General features: G+C 37.1%; 1 long non-coding RNA gene across 1 annotated transcript; it reads left to right on the plus strand.

Moving 5' to 3' along the window:
• Positions 1–5,997: 5,997 nt before the first annotated feature.
• LOC138828701 (uncharacterized) lies at positions 5,998–16,505 on the plus strand. The gene is made up of 3 exons (XR_011372337.1): positions 5,998–6,055; positions 8,781–8,948; positions 16,420–16,505. It is a non-coding gene; the product is annotated as an uncharacterized lncRNA (long non-coding RNA).
• The last annotated feature ends 4,605 nt before the right edge of the window (positions 16,506–21,110 follow it).

Below are 21,110 nucleotides of genomic sequence, written 5' to 3' on the forward strand. Positions count from 1 at the left end.
CAGCCACTAATACTCTATTATGAGATGGCCTATTGGCTAAAATTGGTATTTGCACAGGCAATAAGCTTAGCAGCCAAATGAATATTAAATTTAGTCTCTGAATGACACCCTTTGCCTATTTTGCTATGCATTCTTTCTATTATGCATGCTTACGTTGGCAAATAAATTCCAACATGGTTTTGAGTCTCTTAATAAATGTACTAATTAATGAGAATGGCTGCTGTGATCTAGGCATTTATATTGCCATTTACCTCCATTCACAAACCTATTTATCATCTCCCAATATGGAGTACTATTTGCTTGCAAAGACATAATCTGAAATATTATGAAGCCATTACCTGATATACAACGTCTTGACCCACTTGTCTCACTGACACTTCATCAAATGCTTAAAAAAAGTCTATTACTGAAATTTGACTAGAGAGAAAAAGAAAAGAAGAGTAAGGAAACAATCAGGAGAGGCACGCGAGACATCTTCCTCAGGTGCTCATGCCTGAACCTTCTTTCTAAGTCAGTCAGAATGTGTGGTGACTTGAGTAGTATGACTTTTCATATTCTCCACATAATAGGAAATTGTAAAAGGAATTCTATAAAAAAATGAAATAACATAAAATAAATTTTAAAAAATAGGAAAAAATGGGGCTGGGAAGGTGGCTCAGTGGTAGAGCGTTTGCCTTGCATGCATGAAGCTCTGGGTTCAATTGCTCAGCACCACATAAGAAAAAAGAAAAAAGCTGGAAGTAGCGCTGTGGCTCAAGTGGTAGAGCACTAGCCTTGAGCTGAAGAGCTGAGGGACAGCACCTAGGCCCAGAATACAGGCCCCACAATCGGACCCCCCCCCCAAAAAAAAAGGAAAAACTAAAACAACTAAAGTGAGATTCAACTTTCTGTTTACCCATTACTGTAAGCTAAGAATTGTATTAAACACTAAAGATCAGATTATAAGTAACTATCATGGAAAGTAAAGAACTTATAAAGCCACTTTAAAATATGAATATAATTTTTTACATAGCAAATGTCCTATACCCCCAAATATTTTCAATGTTCAGATAGAAGGCTGGGGATGTAATTACATTCGATGACCAATTTCTTTTTTAATATGTTCATTATTTTTCAAAGTTTATGAAATTCACATGACCTCTTTTCAAAAACTAAAACTTATAGCAGAATGAGCTGAAAATAGCAGGAGCCTGTGGGATTTGACTCTAGAAAGTTGCCTTAAAAAGAAAATTTCTAAGCATTGGTTTTATACCAGCTTCTTTCTGTAAAGAACCTTCTTGACCATTTGCATGAGTTTATTTTTCAAATATAGTACATGAAATGGCATTTCCCCCAATATCAGGTTTATAGCAGAATGAAATGACAGATACTTCCAAAGTAGAAGTTTTCCTTCTGAAACTCATTTTGAAAATAAATATATGCTCTTTGTTATGACTCATTTCCCCTTAGGTAATGTGGAGATGAATAAAGTTCTATTATTGCACACCTGCAAGATTAATATCTCTGTAGCTACTGATATTCCAGGAGTAACTGTAATAAACCAAAATGAAAAGAGCAGGGCTGATAACAACTTTAGCAGACTTCTCAAGTGCACACTGAGCCCAGATGAGTTTATTCACAAGGTGTCTTTTTCTGCCATCATGCTGGAGCATCCATGTTGAAACCAAACAGACATAAACTTAACAAACATATGTTAACCTACTTGACTTGATGAGAGAATCATTTTTCTCAGTTCAAACCATCTTGAAAGGTCATGATCCATACTCTGCTGGGAAATTCAAAGAGATACACCACCTAGCTGCAAGCTCTATAAATTCTGCAACTTGTTTGGGAAATTAGGACTCAACTATTGAAGAACAGAACTGGTAATGAGACGCAGTAAGTACAAGGTCCCTTCACGTGTGAAAAACAAAGCATGAGGAAATAAAAAACTGAGTATAACCAGGACTCAGATCTAGGTTAATTCCACGACACCACATTTACCTTCTTAAGGAAGCAATTTTCTTTTGTGTATATTGCATGTGTTTGGCTATTATGTTGTCCCACTATCATTAAAATGTCACCACAATAGTTTTCTGTAAAATATGTGAACCTGGGTATAGAATCATTTCATTGAAAGCCAGTGGATGATGGCTTACTGAGACAATTTCTTTTTCTTTTTCTTTTTCTTTTTGTCAGTCATGGGGGTTTGTACTCTGGGCTTGTCCCCCAGCTCTTCAGTTCAAGGCCAGTGCTCTACCACTGGAATCGTAGCACTGCTTCTGGTCTTCTGGTGGTTAATTAGAGATAAGAGTCTCACGGACTTTCCTGCTTGGGCTAGCTTTGAACCATGATCCTCAGATCTCAGTCTCCTGAGTAGCTAGGATTACAGGTGTGAGCCATTGGCGCCCGGCTAGACAATTTCTTTTTTTTTTTTAATTTAATTTAATTTTATTTGTGAACATACTGTACAGAAGAGTTACAATTACATGGGCAGGATAATGCATACATTTCTTACCAAGCATTGCAGCCTCCTCCTTTGTTTACCCTTCACATCCCTTCCCAGCCTCCCCCCTCCCCCCCAATCCCAATCCCAATCCTTCTCCTTCCCCCCCTTCCCCCCCCCCCACACCGACGTTGTAAAGCTCGTTTTGGACATGACAACTTGTACTTCTCATTGTTGCAACAGGTCCACCTGTATCCTTAAACAACTGGTTTTTCCCCATCTCCTCCACAAGTTATACTGACATCAAATATAGTGAAAGCAGGGGTTATACTGTGGGGGAGGGACATACAAAGCAACAAAGAGATAATCTTATAAATGCGTTAGAAACACATGCATAAAAGAAAAAAACATTAAAATACATATCTAAGGGTTCATTTTCCTGACATCACATTATCTGACCTTTTCCACTTGACTCATACATCTACTAGATATTACAAATATGGGAAACCATGGGACCTATGTTTCTTTGGGCCTGGCTATGTTTATTGCAGCATTATTTACCATAGCTAAGATATGGAACCAACCCAGATGCCCCTCAGTAGATGAATGGATCAAGAAAATGTGGTATATATACACAATGGAATTCTATGCCTCCATCAGAAAGAATGACATTGCCCCATTTGTTAGGAAATGGAAAGGTTTGGAAAAAAATTATATTAAGTGAAGTAAGCCGGCTAGACAATTTCTTTTGTATGACACTAATTCACTCAATTCCTACTTTAGTTGAGTAATTTCAAGTACACAGATTCAGGTCTCACAACCTGAATAGTTAAGAGTACGATAGATTTCCCATGAAACCTTATATTAGAGTTGGCAATATGTAATGCAAGCAGACAGCACAGACCATTTGGATTTGGCAATGTTCTCTAGATAGGCAAGAGTATGTTCATAAATTTAAATTCATGATGTACATTATCTCATTTATCTGTACACTAGTCATCAGGGATAGATATTATCATATGAGTCCCCTGTTTATCTGTAAGGAGATTATAGCTCCAGGAGTTTTCTAGACTTGCTCATGATTCCATGTTTGGTTTATAGTCTTGATCATTGAGTCGGCAGCTCTAGGGATCCATATAATAGCTATAATTAAGTTAAACTTTGGAAATAAACAGAAATTATAATAGCACAACTATTAAATGTTGAAACACATTGATGATTCCCAGGTCTTTCCTCAAGCTAGTCTTGTGTTACCTTACAACAAATGGATTCAACAAATGTAATTACTCTGAAAATGCTAGACCTTGGCAGCTAAAGGAATGCTGATGCTACGTGCTTCACTTGACCTATCCCATAATAAAAGAAAATTGCTTGTACTATTGGTTCGATGAGGTTCAGTATAGATAATAATAAAATAAGGCACACAGTGCAAAGATTCTGCCATGGTTATAAAAAGTAAGTCCCTGAGTAATACCAATACTTACTGGTAGTGCTCTTATAGTCTCTGTGAAACCTTTAACTTTCCCATAGGTCTTTTAATGTCATCAGAATTAATTTTTTAAAAAATCTCCTTAGAGGCTAGTAAATATCCATGTTATTTCAAGGCTTTTAGTCCTGTGCCAAGCTACTTCATCTACCTATGCATTGTTCCCTCCATTGTAGTCAAAGAAAACTCTGTATTTTTTTTATTTTATTTTATTATTGTGAAAATACTGTACAGAGGGGTTACAATTACATGGGCAAGATAATGAGTACATTTCTTATCAAGCATTATAGCCTCTTCCTTTGTTTCCCCTTCCCATCCCTTCCCATCCTCTCCCCTCATCCCCCCACGAAAACTCTGTATTTTTAAAACATTAACTTAGACATTGTTTTCCTCAAACCAAATTCTCACTCTTGTAACCCATCACCCTTAGGTTTTCTTCTTCATTCATGTCTCTCATTCATGCTTCATGCATGTATATGTTCATCCTTTCATTCATTTAACAAAATGTATTCCCCATCCCATACATTGTTCTAAACACAGATGATATAACAAAGAACAAACCAGATAAAGTTATCACCCATAGATCATTTATTATCCAGTGTAAGAATAGATAAAATAGATGAGAAAAGAGCCAATATTAATTAACAGTAATATAAATATTAAAAGGGAAATAATGGGGATAATAGAATGTTATAGGCTACTCATAGAGGAAAGGTTAAATGGTAATATCTCTAATGGCTCTCCAAGAACAAAATTGACCTACAATACAGTCTAGCTAACAATTGAAGATAGGCTAAGCACCATCCTGTGAGAGTTTCATAAAAACTTTCAAAAAGAGAAATTTGGTTTGTCCCAGAATTAGAAAGTATTGTGAAGGCGAAGTCTTCATAATGTACTACCAATATTTTATTTAGTGAGTCTGGAACACATTTAGAATCTGGACTGTACAAGAACTATTGAAATAGAAATAAAGTGAATAGTTTCTATAGGATTAGTATAATATTCTTATTTAAAAGTATGATGGCAAAAAACTTGAGTTTAAATTTCCAAGTAAGCAGAGGAACAGTTGGTTCCTCTTCTCTTTCTGTGGTCTTCCTTCTCTCTTCTCTCATATTTTGTCATTAGATCAGGTATATAGTTATCCGTGGAATTCCTTTTATCTAACATTTTAATAATCACCGTTTATCTTCTCTTAAATATAATTAGCTGTTTAATTTGTAATTTCAGTTTTTATTTGGATCCCTTAACTACATGTGGTGTGGTGGATTGTATAACTGATTGTATAACTAGTTCATAGTTATCTATTCTCAATTTACCATACCTAACTTTGAGAAGAATATAATCCTCCATTTCACTGGCTTGGAGATTCTTTTGATCAATGGAATGTGAACAGCCACAGGACCCAAGAGAAATTTTAAATATACACACCTGGTTTGCTTCACTTCTGTTTTGGAAAAAATTTTCCTGTATCATATCTTAACTAGTTATCTTTATTCTGCAATTCTCATTAGTGAGATCACTGATTTTCAGCATTTACTGTCTAACTCCTTTAATTTTTATCCCACTGATCTCATTACTTCCTCTTTCTCAGAATTTACTAAATTTTGTGAATTCAATAAATTAAAATTTTGATATGACAATTAAGTCAAATGCATTGGCATTACTAAGCTTCCTAAGCCTGTTAAAGGTACAGCTTTTTGCGAGAGAGCTGACAATCATATTTCATGTGTGTTAAATTTAACTGTTCCCAGAGATAGTAAAATCCTGGACTTTGACTCAAGGTGTTAGTAAAAGATACAAATTTTTGTCATAAACATCTATATGGTACTAAAAACAAAATGAATAGATGGGATTACTGAAAAGGAAATTTGGTTAGAGAAATTTCTACAACCAAGCAGCATTTGTAGCTCCAAGGGGAGCTGAAGAAATTATTTTGAAACAGCCACAAATTGAGAAGCAGATGTGAATTAGCTAAGAATGTATATGGCACAGCCGAAAGATGTACCCCAAAATGATGGCACATTCCTGTAGTTCCAGAATTCAGAAGGTTGAGACAGAAGGACTGTGATTTTAGAACCATCCGCAACTAAAGAGCAAGACTCTGCCTTCATGACAACAAAAGAAAACATCAAAATCACCAAAAGGTGCAGTTATCAATCATCACACTTGAGATTTTTGTCCCCCCAATCACACCCAGCTGAATGGCAATGATGCTCTTGGCACAAGCAACTTCAGGGTATTAGCTGGTAAGGAAGCAGGATGTAAAAGGGTGGGTGAGAAAAGTTCATTGGAGAAAGCTTTCTGAAGGGAAGAAATTAAATAAAGCAGAGCTCCCAAAAACTTTAGAGGTAGAGGACATTTGGGGGACTCTACAGCTTTCCTTTCACTTGTGCAAATATTTAGCAGAACATTATTTCCTAGGATAGTAGCTAGTGCAAATACCCTTACCAAGATTCTGTGCTTCCAGTGAGCCATTTTGTCCCTTGAGCAATGTAATTACAATTGACTTGTTAAATGCTGTAATGCATATATATGCAAAGTGCTCTCACACCACAGAGAAGAAAGCCATCAATTCTGCCTAAGTAGATTAGATTTTTTTTCACAAAATGGTGACATTTTCTTACTACGTTGAAGGATCTGAATTATAATACATGAGAAGTAATTGGGATGGAAAGGAAAGGCGTACTGTGTAGGAAAAATAACGTAAGCAATGTGCCAAGATGGTGGAAGACAAAGCATCCAGGTGGAGAATTTCCATGGATTAGGACGCAATGGAGAAATAAGAGAAATGTTAGGTGATATAAAGAGTAAGTCTGGGAATCAGGCTGGAAGAGAAAGGTGGTATATGATAATGAAGGACCTTGTATGTCCTTTTGATAATAACAGCAAGAACAGAATCCTTCAATAGTTGGCTTTCATAAGACATTTACAAGCAGTTGCAATTACTATGTTATCTGAGTGAATGTAAACTCTATTTTTAGAATTAGAGTATACAACAAGATTGACACAGTAACTGTATTAGGGAATGTTTGGTGCTGAAACTAATAGCCAAATATTTTAGTAACCTAACACAGGAAATTTATTACTCACTCAGTACCCATAGTATGTGCACAAAAAGACACATTCCACCCAGAAGTTCAGAATTTAACCTTACTCCAGCTGTGGTTCTAACATCCTGTACATTCTCAGAACATTTTACATTTATCTGATAAAGGGAAAGGACCATGAGATCGACATTTTCTACTATTACACACTAAACAACTTGATGCATTTTGCTCATTGTATTAATGATTATTGGCCAATTTCTTCCACTTTTCATGGAACAATGACAACTTAATAGAAGACTAGAATATGTTTGGGAGTTTATTGCAAGTGAGTTTTTTTTTTTAATCAATGTCACCTCATACACACAAACATCAGTAAGACCAACTCTCTAGAATGCCCTTCATCTCTTAAGAAGAAAATACTGTATAACTCAGGTCCTGGGATGTTGTGGGTATTTAATTCCATTTAGGCTGTCTCCTCTGGGCATCTGATAAGGGTCAGGATTTTCTCCAGGTAGAATATTTCACCTACTGTCTCCACATTTTTTACTTTCAACATTTCTAGGAGATCTCTCATATGCAAAATTTGGTAGAGAATGCCTCCCAGTGGAAGAGGCAGTGTTTACTGTAAGTTACTGGTATATGCCCTGTGGAAAATCCATATACAATCAGAAACTAAGAACATCTGTTCCTGTGAAGTCCTATATATTCTTCTATATTCCAGATGTTGCTGGAATTGTAGCATTTTCTGTTTTCACTCTTTCTGTAAACCCCCTTTGTAAGCACAATTTCTTTTTCTTTCTCCTTTCTTCCTTTTCTTCCTTCCTTCCTTCTTTCCTTCTTTCCTTCCTTCCTTCCTTCCTTCCTTCCTTCCTTCCTTCCTTCCTTCCTTCCTTCCTTCCTTCCTTCCTCCCTCCCTTCCTCTGTCCTTCATTCCTTTCTTTTTTTCTTTTCCGGAATTGAAGATTTTTCCTCTATGAACTAGCAAGTGATCAAACCCAATACATGTCAAGGCTAGTTTAATGCAATAATGTTATGTTTTCTATAACTTAGTATCTTTGTGGATAACAAAATAAAATTCTCCTAAATTTAGATCCCATAGTCTACCTAGGCAGCTCTCTTATTTGATTTCATGACTTTCAAGGCAATGTGGCAATGAGGGGTTGGTTAGTTTGTGTAACTCCTTTCTAGGGCCATGGTAACAAATGACTACTGTGTGGTACAGCACTAGAAATCAATCCCATAGTTTTCATGAGAAGATTTTGGGACCTGGAGTCAGAAAGACCTGCCTCCAAATGTTTATTCCTCTTTCTTTAGGACATCGAGCAATACACTTGAATTCTCTTACTCTCAGACTCAAATTTTCTATGAATCAGGAATAATTCATTCTTAATCCATATAAGGTTTAAGGAGCTTAAAGAAGATAATCCAAGAGAAAAAAACACAGCTCAACAGCTTGCAAGAACTCTGTAAGCACAAGTTGTTGGTAACATTTAGCACAGCAAGCAATCATGAATATTAGCATTGTACATTAATAGACATAAAGTACTCATTCCTATAATACACAAGACACCAGTATAAATAAAATACCATGCTTTAGGTGAGTGAAATCAACTTGAACCTTGGCTCTACCAGAACTTCCTTGGATTAGTTCAGCTTTTGTTGTATCTAAAATGTGATTTTTAAATTACACCAGCCTCACAAGATAACCATAAATGCTTAAGGAGCAAAGGTAAGTAAAGCAGTTTATATAGACCTTATACATAATAAACAACTACAGAATGATAACTACCTCTTCATTAAAGTAATACCACCACTTATTCAGTTTCTCCAAGGTCTTGGTCTTGTGCAAAATCCTTCTGAAGAATATTTTCCTGATGTCTCAGAACAAGTTGATGTGATAAACAGTCACAATGCTCATCTCATAGCTGGAAATCCAAAACTCCTCAGCAATGAGTTCAAACTCAGTAATTGAGAGCTTCTGAATCAGGAGGTTAGTAGTTTTATCTGGTACTTCAGAGCTTTGTAAAGATTGATGAGCAAGCCAAGAAAGTACTTTGAGTCTCTCTCTCTCTCTCTCTCTCTCTCTCTCTCTCTCTCTCACACACACACACACACACACACACACACATACACACACACAATCTGGAAAGAAACATAGGGATTTCATGTTACCCCAAACCAAGAACCCAGGATACAAAAATTATATCAACAATCTATAAAGTAAATTTTCTCTGAATATAGGCCTCCTTATTGTTACAAAACTAAAATAGTTCCTAGAATATCTATAGAAAGTTACTGAAAAAAGTGTCAGGACATTACAATATTTTAATTATAGATTTAAAAGATTTATCAAATCTGCATTTTAAAGAAAAATAGTACATAAAATAAAAATGTACAGCATGAAATTGCCTACCTAAGTGTCAATTTTTATTTTGTAGATATAAAAGGAAGGAATGTAAGAGTATGACTTTATGTATCAGAATAGAAATCACATAATTTCTCCTTGCTGCTTTCCCCAATCTGTGTATGCCACTGAACTGCATATTTACATTAGGAAAGCCAGTTCCTGTCTATTCACAAACTAGCATTTTCTTTTACTAATTTCCAAAGTATCTTTCTCACCATGACATTGCACAAGAAGCCAGAAAATATTCCCTCTGCTAATCCCTGTTTCTAAAGGCAAAGTTCCCAATACTATTTAGCACCAGCTGAGCTACCACCAAGTAACTTGAGGCAGTTGATTCCTGAAGGGTTCTGTTCACGAAAATCACTGAAGCCATCAGGCAGCTGTATCCTGGGAAGTTGCCATGGTAACACATGAGCATGGCCCCACAAATGCAGATGCAAGATTGGTTACATCCAGCACAGTCAACAAAAAAGATGACACCCAACACCTGGCTGTCACTGTGTAAAATCACCAGTGTGGGTTTGAAAGAGATGGCAAAAGGGAAAAACACAATCCTAGGCTAGTTTCACTAGCCTAGGATTGCCTTCAAACTTGTCTCAACTTTAATAGGTAATGTTTGTCAGAATTCCTATATTTAATTAAATACTTGTGTGTGTGTGTGTGTGTGTGTGTGTGTGTGTGTGTGTCTGTGTGTGTGTGTGTGCATACTTATTCCCCCCTCTTCACTTTCATCGCCTCAGACCAATTTATTGTAAACTTTCAGGCAAATGACAAAAACCGTTTCTGGCCAACTAGCTCCTAACCTGCAATCTTCCAAAAGTTGATGATGAAACATTATTCTCTACTATCGAAACCAGATTGAAAAGGGCCAGGATGTTTATAACTCACACTCAAGATAGTTTGTCAATAGCAAAAATAGTGGTAGTAGCAGGTAGAAACAGGAAACACAGGATAGATGCCCATTGAACATTGGTGCTTTAAGAGAAATTAAGAAAAAACAGGTACTGGTGGCTTATACCTACAATCCTAGTTACTCAGGAGGCTGAGATCTGAGAATCATGGTTCAAGACTAACCAGGGAAAGAAAGTCTGTGAGACTAGTTCCAATTAACCACTAGAAAACTGAAAGTGGTGGTGTAGCTCAAAGTGGTTAAGTGCTAGTCTTGAACAAAAGAGCTCAAGGACAACACTCAGGCCCTGAGTTCAAGCCCCACAACCAACAAAAAAAATGTTAATGAATTAAGAGCATAGGGCCCCCAAATATATATAAACATGTGTTAACATGTTAAAACAAAAAATGACCAACCTTAAAGAGTTTTCGCTGGCCAACTCTCAGGATCTATACTTCAAAGTGAATAAAAATAGGGACATATTTTAAACCCACTGACAAAACCAGAATCTATATAGAGATTAGATAAGTAAATGCATATAGTTGTAAACACATATAGATGTTTTAAAAAATAAATAAGTAAATGAGAATGAGGACTAGCATAAGCAGAATTTAAGAATTATAAAAATCTTACAGCAAGAAGCTAACAAAACATGCTAGATACAGACTGTCGCTGTGTCTCCCACAAAAAGAAAAATTGATACCTTTCTGTAGTAAAACATAGTATATCCATCCACCTTAGATAAATGTCCTTCAGTCAACATTTCTAATTAATGGGACACAGTAATATCAAACATCATCTGATGTGATTCAGAAAGGTCATAATTTCTGAATCATTCTTATAATAAAAGACATTCTTATGATAAAGGACATAATTCCAGCCACCAATGCACTACCTGAATCTCATCCTGGTGAAGAATCATGATGAAGCAACCCCAAATTGAAGAACTTCCAGTAGGTACCCCAGTTGAACTCTACTCTCTAAAACATAAATATTCTGAAAGACATAAGTTGCAACCTCTTCCCATCCAAAGACAGAGTGCATACACAGTAATGCAACCTAATGTCAGAACAACTGGAATGGCTGCCAGAAAATAAAAGCACAATTAATTACTACAAAGAGCTTTAAAGAAATGTGTGGGAAGTCAAATATAATCTGTGTGCTAGATGATGGAGTATCAGCATTATAATCATTAAGCCTGGCAACTTCATTGGGGTTTTTAAAGTGAAAATCCTTTATTTTTTCTTGAAGATACTGAAATACTTAAGGGCAAAGGGTCAGGATGTTTATGACTCACATTCAGATAGTTTGTCAATAACAAAAATAGTGGTAGTAGCAGCAACAACAATAATAACAACAACAGTTTTGTCTCAACATAGAATAAATGATCAAATGACAAGTGAAGAGTACTAAAATTCATTGTAACAGTCTCATCTACGTTTAAAAATTCCCTTTCCAAATTTTAAATTTTAAATATCATTTTCACAAAATACAGATTTTTCTGATTCTTTTCATAACCTTTTCCCATAGCTTTTCATTTCTCTTAGTATAAAATTAAGTTCTTACCATGTCCCAACTTCAATTCTAGCCTCATGCAAACCAACTCCTATGACCATGAAACAATTTTCTTTTCCTAATTTTAGGATTGAAGAAAGTGTTCCCACCTCTAAGTGATCTTCCACTCCCTATTGCAAAGCTGGCTTTCTATCTGTCTTCTTTCTCCTTTCTTTCCTTTTATTTCTATTTGTAAAGATCAAACTCCTTAGAACAGGTTGAGAGAAGACTTTTATACTCTCATTCCCTCCATCACTGACCATCACCTGCCTACTTCACAGCACTTTCTGTGAATAATACTGACAATCATTCTAGTAACCATCTTCTTACTTATTTGCCCTCCATCTCCAAGCCTACATTTCTCTAAAGGTCAGGAAACACAAATGACTCATTCAGTGCCTTCCTTGCCTCCCCAGTGCCTTTTACAGAGTAGAACTGTGATAAAGAATGTCTATGTTTGAATTCTACATGCAGTCCCCAGTAAGAGTGTGGAAGGTCAATGTCCTCCTAACAGTAGGTTCTGTCCCACCACTTGAACAGCTCAGTACTTGCAAGGGGGCTCTTACTGTACCGGGCTCTATAATGTCATTTGATGAGTTTGATGCCTTGCTTTGCAGATCAACTTGTCTAAGGCTCACATCTCTTAATGCTTGGATTCTTGATAACACTAAACATGTTTCAGTCCTCTGATAGTTGAACCAACCACATCCTGATACAGTCACTCTCACCCAAGAACTTTTCAGGAGATGAGAGCTCCTTCCATTACCTGTTTTCCATAATTTTTGGCCCACTTTTTGAAGAGATTCAAGCATTCCATATGTTATTATTTCAATTACTTGTAGGCAGCTCCTCTTCCATATCCAAGGTTTGTTAGTGTTTTTCTTCTTTGGTCTTGTGAAAAAAACATCTCTGTTCCTCTTTAACAAAGTCAGGTGGATGTTTCTTCAGTGCTAGAATATTTTCCCAGGATAGAAGGCTTTTTCCTTGCGGTTATGTTCAAAAGGAAAACAAAAAGAATGTGATCTAATCCTTTCCTTTTAAGTCAGTTAAATAGGTCTTTTCCTAAAGAACTAGCTTTATATTCCCTTTTGAAAGATTTCCTGCTGCTAAATTATCTTTCAAATTAAGCTTTCTCCTGTTGGAATTTAGTGCACACACGGTAAATGAATGCAACTCATTTTGAACACTATCACTATATCAATTACAGATTGGTATGACATATCTCCCTTCCTGTCATACCTGCCATCTAGGTATAATAATCTTCATTTTCCATGATAAAGAATTAGGAGTATAATAATTTGTCCATAGGCAGGTAACTTAGTAATAGAGATTTGATTTTTCATCTTTATTTTTGTATCATGTTGATTTCTAAACCCTTCTGACAAGTGTATAACTGCACCTATTTTTTAGTACAGTTTGGTATTTCAGTGAATAACTACATGAATTTTCCAAATTAGAGAAATTGACATTTTTATTTCATCATTCCTTTATGTTTGGAGCTGTCAACTCTCTTCTATCTGTCAACTCTCTTCTTTCCTAGGTAGGGTGAGTTACAGCATACCACTGTGCCATGGAATGATAGAATCTGTTTCTTCTATGTAACTCTGTTTTAAATTCATTAAAGAAAAGATGAAGAAAATGTGTGTTTAGGCAGCAGAATATTAATCAGACATAAAAAAGAATGAAATGCTTCCATTGGCCACATCACAAAATAAGGAAGACATTGCCTTACCACAAGTGAAATAAGCCACTCACAGGAAGGCAAATATTGCATGCTTCTCCCTCATGTGGATTCTGAAAATGTGGAAATGAATGGAAAAAATTAACACTGGATCCTGGGAATGGTGAAGTGTAGTGAGGATAAAAGGAAATTGGATACTTGGTACCAAGATGATTTTAAATAAAGAAAAATAGAATATTTTTTTTTTTGTCAGTCGTGGGGCTTGAACTCTGGGCCTGGGCATTGTCCCTCAGCTCTTCAACTCAAGGCGAGCGCTCTACCACTTGAGCTACAGCGCCACTTCCGAAAAATAGAAATTTAAAGAAAATAATTTGAATCAAATTATTCAGATAGTGGTATTAAGATTCCAAAATTTGACAGACATGTAACAGCCACTAACATAAATTACTAAATGTAACTTAGAGAAGCAGAAAAGATATAGTAGCAATGTGTGGTCACAAGTAAAATATTGTCACTTTTTTTTGGGGGGGGGTCCGGTCATGAGGCCTGAACCGTGGGCCTGGGCACAGTCCCTCAGCTCTTCAGCTCAAGGCTAGTGCTCTACCACTTGAGCCACAGCACCACTTCCAGCTTTTTTTTCTTTTTGCTTATGTGGTGCTGAAGAATCGAACCCAGGGCCTAAGGCATGCAAGGCAAGCGCTCTACCACTGAGCCACCTTCCCAGCCCTATTGTCACCTTCTTGGCAATACTTGGCACAGGTTGGCATTAGCAGGTAGAGTTAAGAAGTGGAGAAGATATAATATTTCAGAGAGTAGTAGAACATGAAAAGAAAAGAGTATCCTATCCTACTAAGTCAGATTTTTGTTGTAAGAGTATTTAATATTGAACATCAGCTTTTAAAGGTTCCAGAACAACTGGAGAGAGTCCAAGAAAGACAAACAGAAATTATTAAACTGGAAAAAATCTGGTATAATAAGGCACTAAAATTATTTGCTAAATGAATACACAAATTAATGAATAAAATTGGCTCTTTATGTTGGAACAGAAATACAATAGAATGACCCAATTACAATATTCAGGGATTCAATAAAGTTTTCCTCTACATCTGTGGAGATTTTCAAAGAGACCTCAAAAAGGAATCTTGTCATTAGATTTTAAGAATAACTTCTCTTTCAACAAAATGACCTACCAGTGGAATAAATTGTCATGTAAGTGGTGGACAGATGTTCCTAAATGATGAAGGAAATAATAGAAAGTGATTGTTTATAGATGATTTGGTTTAAGGGTCAGAACACTTAGATTTTAGGCCACTATGATCCCTTCCACTCCTAGTATAACCATTAAACTTGATTTAGAATCATAAGAGTAAAAAAAATGTTTGAGATATTAACCCTGGAAGTTCTCAAATCTTCCATTCTAAAGGTTCTGTAAATATCTGGGTTCTGTTTACCATTCTCTCTCTCTCTCTCTCTCTCTCTCTCTCTCTCTCTCTCTCTCTCTCTCTCTCTCTCTCTCTCTCTCTCTCTGTCTGTCTCTCTCTCTCTCTCTCTCTCTGTCTCTTTGTCTCTCCCTTTCTTTCCCAAATCACATCAATCCTTTCATTGCTTACTCTCTAAATCAACAAATAAACATCTGAAAAGTGGGATTAAAAATTTCTCTCTTGGTCTAAAAAGAGAAAGAATAGAACCAAGAAAAGTAAAAGGAATTCATATGTAATTAATTGGACTTCTCTTATATCTTCCCCTCTATTTAATTCTTTGAGCATGACTAGAAAGACACACCCCAAACCTTTTCCTCAAGGATATCCCCGTATAATTCCCCCAACTACCTACTTTTAAAATCCCCATTCAAAATCTCCATGGAAGCCCCACTGAATTTACCTGTAAGTTGACTCCTGCAAAAGTCAGGAGTACATTCCACGTGCAAGAAAATACTTGGAGAAATCGCTGCGGGAAAAACTAGGCACAAAACCTGGAGATGCGGGGTATTATATTCGATCAGAAAACATTTGGGATGCCGAGTGAAGAACCGGAATGGGAAAGGCAGTTTGGGTGCAAACACCTTGGAGTTTCGAGGAAAATTCAGCAAGACTCAGGGAGTTCTGGGGCCGAAAGTCCCTTGTCACCGAAGCTTGCCTATCACCGGGTCTCCATCACGCTTCCATGGCACAAATGCAGTAGATCCTCTAGGGAACCCTGAATTATTTTCATTCGGGCCACTCTCTGATTTGAGTGGGTCATTTCCACATCCACCAAGCAAAGGTGTCTTGGGTCCTAACCCTGGGCAACTCGCCAACTCATGTAACTCTGAGAAGAACTGAATCTCCAGAGAAGTAGTCTGATGGCCCAGAGAGACAAGGTGGGAAAAATCTGGCTGCCAATCCTCGTCTCTCTGACTTAGTCTCTGCTCTTAAACCCCTCTGCCAACCCCCTTCGGTGCCAGGGCTACCTTTTATAAAATATCCTGCATGAATCACCTAGGCTGTAATTTAGAGCTTTTTCTACTTGCTTTTTATTGCAACAGAAAGGGAAAGAACAGCTTAATCTAACCTTTCAAATACTTAGAAAGTACATTGTGTCCATTTGTTCTCTTTGATGAACAATCACAAATTCTCCGAATAGGTTAAAACAGGATTTGTGAGCCGGCTCTCCCATTATCACTGTTTACCTGTAGCTAGATGTTCAGTCACACCTCTGCCTACCGGGTACATTCACGTTGCTGACTCATTGCTGTACATTTTTTCTATTTCTGGAAGTCTTGAACACTGCCAGCATGTATCTCCTGCTGTCCTTAAGTGTGTTTTACTTTTGCCCATTCCAAAGTCACTTCAAGTTCTTCATCATATACTTTTAGTGAATATTGTTGCTCTTCTTGCTTCATGTCATGTCTCGATCTCATTTGGAACTTCTGAAAAAATGTTCTCCCTCAGCAAGCCAGCTACCATCATGAGGACCAAGTAGCAAATCTGCAAACCAATGGTGTGAAGATGTTTTCTCAGTTCGTTTCCTGACTCTTCTCCAGACACAACTTCATCAAGTATTGTTCTTTTTTTAATTCAAAAACTATTTTTGTGAAGGTCTAGTTTACTCACAACAAATAAAATATTTTAAAATTTTAGGTCTGGGGTCTGAGTATATGATGTGTAATACCATCAACACCAAACCAGTTCTATCAAGACAAAAACTAGTCTTGTAACCCCCTTCCAATCCTCTAGGGATGGGTACGATTATTTGTGCCCTGATCTTCCCAGCTTCTACAAACCACGTATCTTTTTCTGCCTCTGTAATATATTAGATAAAGGGCATTATAAGTTATGCAATTATTGTATGTGACCACTTTCTTCTCGTTTCATAAGATTCATCTCCGTGGGGCTGGGAAGTTGGCTCAGTGGTAGAGTGCTTGCCTTGCATGCCTGCGGCCCTGGGTTCGATTCCTCAGCACCACATAAGCAAAAAGAAAAAAAGCCAGAAGTGGTGCTGTGGCTCAAGTGGTAGAGCGCTAGCCTTGAGGTGAAGAGCTGAGGGACAGCACCCAGGCCCAGAGTTCAGACCCCACGACCGGACCCAAAAACAAACAAACAAACAAACAAAAAAGATTCATCTCCATGAATAACTCGGAATAGGCAGAAAAGAAGAAAGTTACATCTGTCACAAAAGAGATTGATTTTGGCAAGTTTATTTCCATCTCCATTCCCCGTAATTTATTGAATTTCTACTGTATGCCATGCTATAGCCTTTCTGCTTTCTATATACCTTCTCATGATTACAATCTAATAACAATCTAATAATGCCCATTTTACCGATGATAAGCCTAACTACCAGATATACTAAGCAACTTGCTCCAAATTAAACCTAGTAAGTGACAGATATACAATTCTCACCCAGAACTGGCAAAATTCAAACTCTGTGACATGTTTCATTGAAGTCTTGGGTCCATCTTAACTCCAGTTTAGAAAACAGAATGCAGAATAGCTTAACTGGGGAGAACTGGAGAACCTCATGCATGTTAAGGGTAGGCAGGCACCATACTCCTTGAGCCACATTTCCAACCCCTTTTTGAATTAGTTATTTTCCAGCAAGAGTCAGGCCCACCTGGCCTGCCATTTTCTTTTTTTTTTTTTTTCGGGTCCGGTCGTGGGGCTTGAACTCTGGGCTTGGACGCTGTCCCTCAGCTCTTCAGCTCAAGGCTAGCGCTCTACCACTTGAGCCACAGCGCCACTTCCAGCTTTTTCCCCTTATGTGGTGCTGAGGAATTGAACCCAGGGCCTCATGCATGCAAAGCAAGTGCTCTACCACTGAGCCACCATCCCAGCTCCTGGCCTGCTATTTTCTTACATGTGCTTCTCTGTATCACAGGGGAAGATAAGTGCGTGCCACTGTGCCCAGACATTGTGCTTCTATAGCCAGGATGACAAGTACATGCAAATACACCCAGCCACTGGTTGAGATGGAGCTTCTTGAAGTTTATGTCCTACTGGAATCCTCACATCTACACTTCACAAGTAGCTAGGATTATAAGTTTGAGTTACTGAACCTAGCCAAAATTGTCATTATATATATATATATGTTATATATCTTTTATATGAGATATATATAGATAGTATCTATCTATCTATCTATATCTATCTATCTATATCTATCTATCTATATCTATATCTATCTATATCTATAGATATAGATATAGCTATACATATATATACTGGTTCTTGGGCTTGAACTCAGGACCTGGGTTTTGTCCCTGAGCCTCTTTGTGCTCAAGCTAGTGCTCTACCACTAGAGTCACAGCATCCTTTCTGGCTTTTTTCTGAGTAATTTATTGGAGAAAAGAGCCTCACAGACTTTTCTGCCCAGGCTAGCTTTGAAACGCAATTTTCAGAGCTCAGCCTCCTGGGTAGCTAGGATTAGAGGCTTGAGCCACCAGCACCTGGCAGCTTTAATATTTTAAAGACAAAAATGTATCTCTCTACCATCTAATCATCATATGAATTCAGTTTTTTATATTGTAACTGCTATAAAAAAGTTTGAAGGTTACAAAATATTTATTCTATTTTATACTGCTTTGTTTCTTGACAGTACAACACCTATTTTTAATACTATTCAGTGTAAAAATATTCTTGTCATTATCAGTAGATCTATTGTCTGTGTACAATATAAAGAAGAGATTTTCTACTTAGTTTGTATTTGAGCCCATTTGTTTTGAATCTATTTAATGATATCTGAATATAAACATTGAATATACATTAGGAGGTTATGAAATACCATGTTTAAATCATATTTAAAAATCTCATAGGAGATAATATCCCAACTAGAAACTTTTAAAATAAATAACAGGTAAAAAATAAATATTGGAGGCATAATTGAATATGACTTTAGTATAAATACATACATGGCAGTGGAATAAATAAATAGCCCTAAAAACTGAGGGGCTGTTTGATAGTGGACTTCATTCCTAGCATTTGTGGACCGTGGGAATCAATCCCTAGAGAAAGAGAGAAAGAGAGTTAGTGAGCAAGAAAGACAGAGAAAGAGGAGGGAAGAAAGGAGGGAGGAAAGAAGCAAGGAGGAGAAGGAGGGAAGCAGACAAGCAAAGAAAGAGAGAGAAAAAAAACCTTAAAGTGAAAAAATAGAAAGCAGAAAACCTTTGCACTTCCGTCATAGCTAACCTTAAACTGTTATACAAGGCGAACCACAGCACTTCCCCTCTGCAATCACAGCTACTCAAGAGGTCAAAGATAAGGGAGCATGAATCCAAGGCCAGCCCCAACAGTCATCAACAATCACTCTCAAAATACTAACAAAAGATCTGGGGATGTGGTTCAAGTGATAGAATTCTTGCCTAAGATGTGCAAGATCCTGAGTTCAATCCCCAATACCACAAAAAGAAAAATATTTTATATAATCCTTCTTTCGTATTTCACATAATATTTCATGAACTCAGATACATCTGCAATCCCCATTAATATTATAGCTTGGACTCTGAAGTTAGCATCATTCATTCAACTCCTAGCTTTTTTGCCCTTATTTTGTACCTTTATATTTAAATAATACACTTTAATTGTTTTCACACATACACACTCACACACACAAACATGCACTGTGTCAACATGTTATTATTTCTCACTTTCATGATTTTAAAAATCATCATCATGAAACCTTTATCATTCATTTTGTAGTCTAGCATTTTGACACAGAGCAGAGAAGTAAAACTGGACAACTTCAAGTTTATGTCTGTGATTTCAGTTTTGCTTCCACAGCATAAGTCTGAGTATGAATTACAAGATAAAGAGTGGTAAGTAGATTTTTTTGTGGTATTTGCTTTTCTATTAACATATATTTTTATTGTAAGTATACTGTACAGAGGTGTTACAGTTACATGAGTAAGGTAATGAGTACATTTCCTATCAAGCATTGTGACCCCCCTCCTTTGTTTTTCCCCTATCATCCCTTCCCTCCCCACCTCTTCAACTCCTCCCTCCCCTCCACCGAAGATGTAAAGTTCATTTTCAACATAGTGTCTTGTATATCTCATTGTAACAATAGGTCAACCTGTATCCTGGTTTCAGCATTTTGTTATTTCCCCTTCTCCTTCCTGAATTAGAAAAATGCATATACAAGATTCAGGGCCCTGGAATCAAATACAGTGACAACAGGCGTTATTCCATGGGAGAAGAACATTCAAAAGAAACAAAATAATCACCGAGTACATAGTTATAAGTAGATTTTTTCTAGTCCAACATGCTCATTTCTATCTCCTTTGGCTCCACCTCCAAGGCTCTTAAGCCTCCCACAGGTCTCGGAGTCTTTCAACGCAGTGTCATCCAAAACAAATAAGGCTTCTACAGTTCCCACAGCATTCTGGCTCTGTCCTTTCCCCTCCATCGCCATGTTTTTCTCCTCCCCTAGAGTTTGATTTCAGTCCTTATGGTTCTACCACAGCTTTGAAACTTTCTGGAAAGTAAAGTTGACTAGCTCTTACTTTTCATGAGCACATAGCTGTAGGGACCTTGGTGCTGTAATTTTATGATGTTACTATTTGAGATTTAGTTCTTCCACATGTATTTCTGTCAACATGAATACAATGGTGGGAACAGATCAACACATCATTGACAGCCCTGTGACCACCACCACCAGTTCTTTTTAACCCTAAGGTTTCATTTCCTAACCTCTTTTTCCCTGAAAACAAGCTCTTCAAGTGTGATGCCCGCCTTTGTGGTTTCTGAGTGTGTGCTCTTCTCCATTATTATAGTCACCTGCCTTTTCCTTATACTTGTGACTAGACTGATTAAAAATATGGTGTTAACCATGAATGGTGGCTCATACCTATAATCTCAACTGCATGGGAGAAACAGATTATGGTTTAAGGCCAACCCTGGAAAATCTCAACACACAAGCCACGCATAGTGGCTCTCTCCAGCTTTACTGAAGGTATAAGTAGCTGAATCAAGGTGCAAGTCTCTATTGGAGAGATAAGGCAAATGAGAAGAGGACTGGCAACTCAGTCCCATCGCAAATTAGATATCTTCCATACAAAGCATCTCTGAGTATGTGTATGTGAATATGTTTCTAGAAACAATGCTTCAACTTAAAGCAGTTTTCTTCCCTTGCTTTCTCTTCTATCTGG

This window comes from Dipodomys merriami, unplaced genomic scaffold (assembly GCF_024711535.1).
Source record: "Dipodomys merriami isolate MVZ:Mamm:240054 unplaced genomic scaffold, mDipMer1.0.p SCAF_1, whole genome shotgun sequence".
Lineage (NCBI taxonomy): Eukaryota > Metazoa > Chordata > Mammalia > Rodentia > Heteromyidae > Dipodomys > Dipodomys merriami.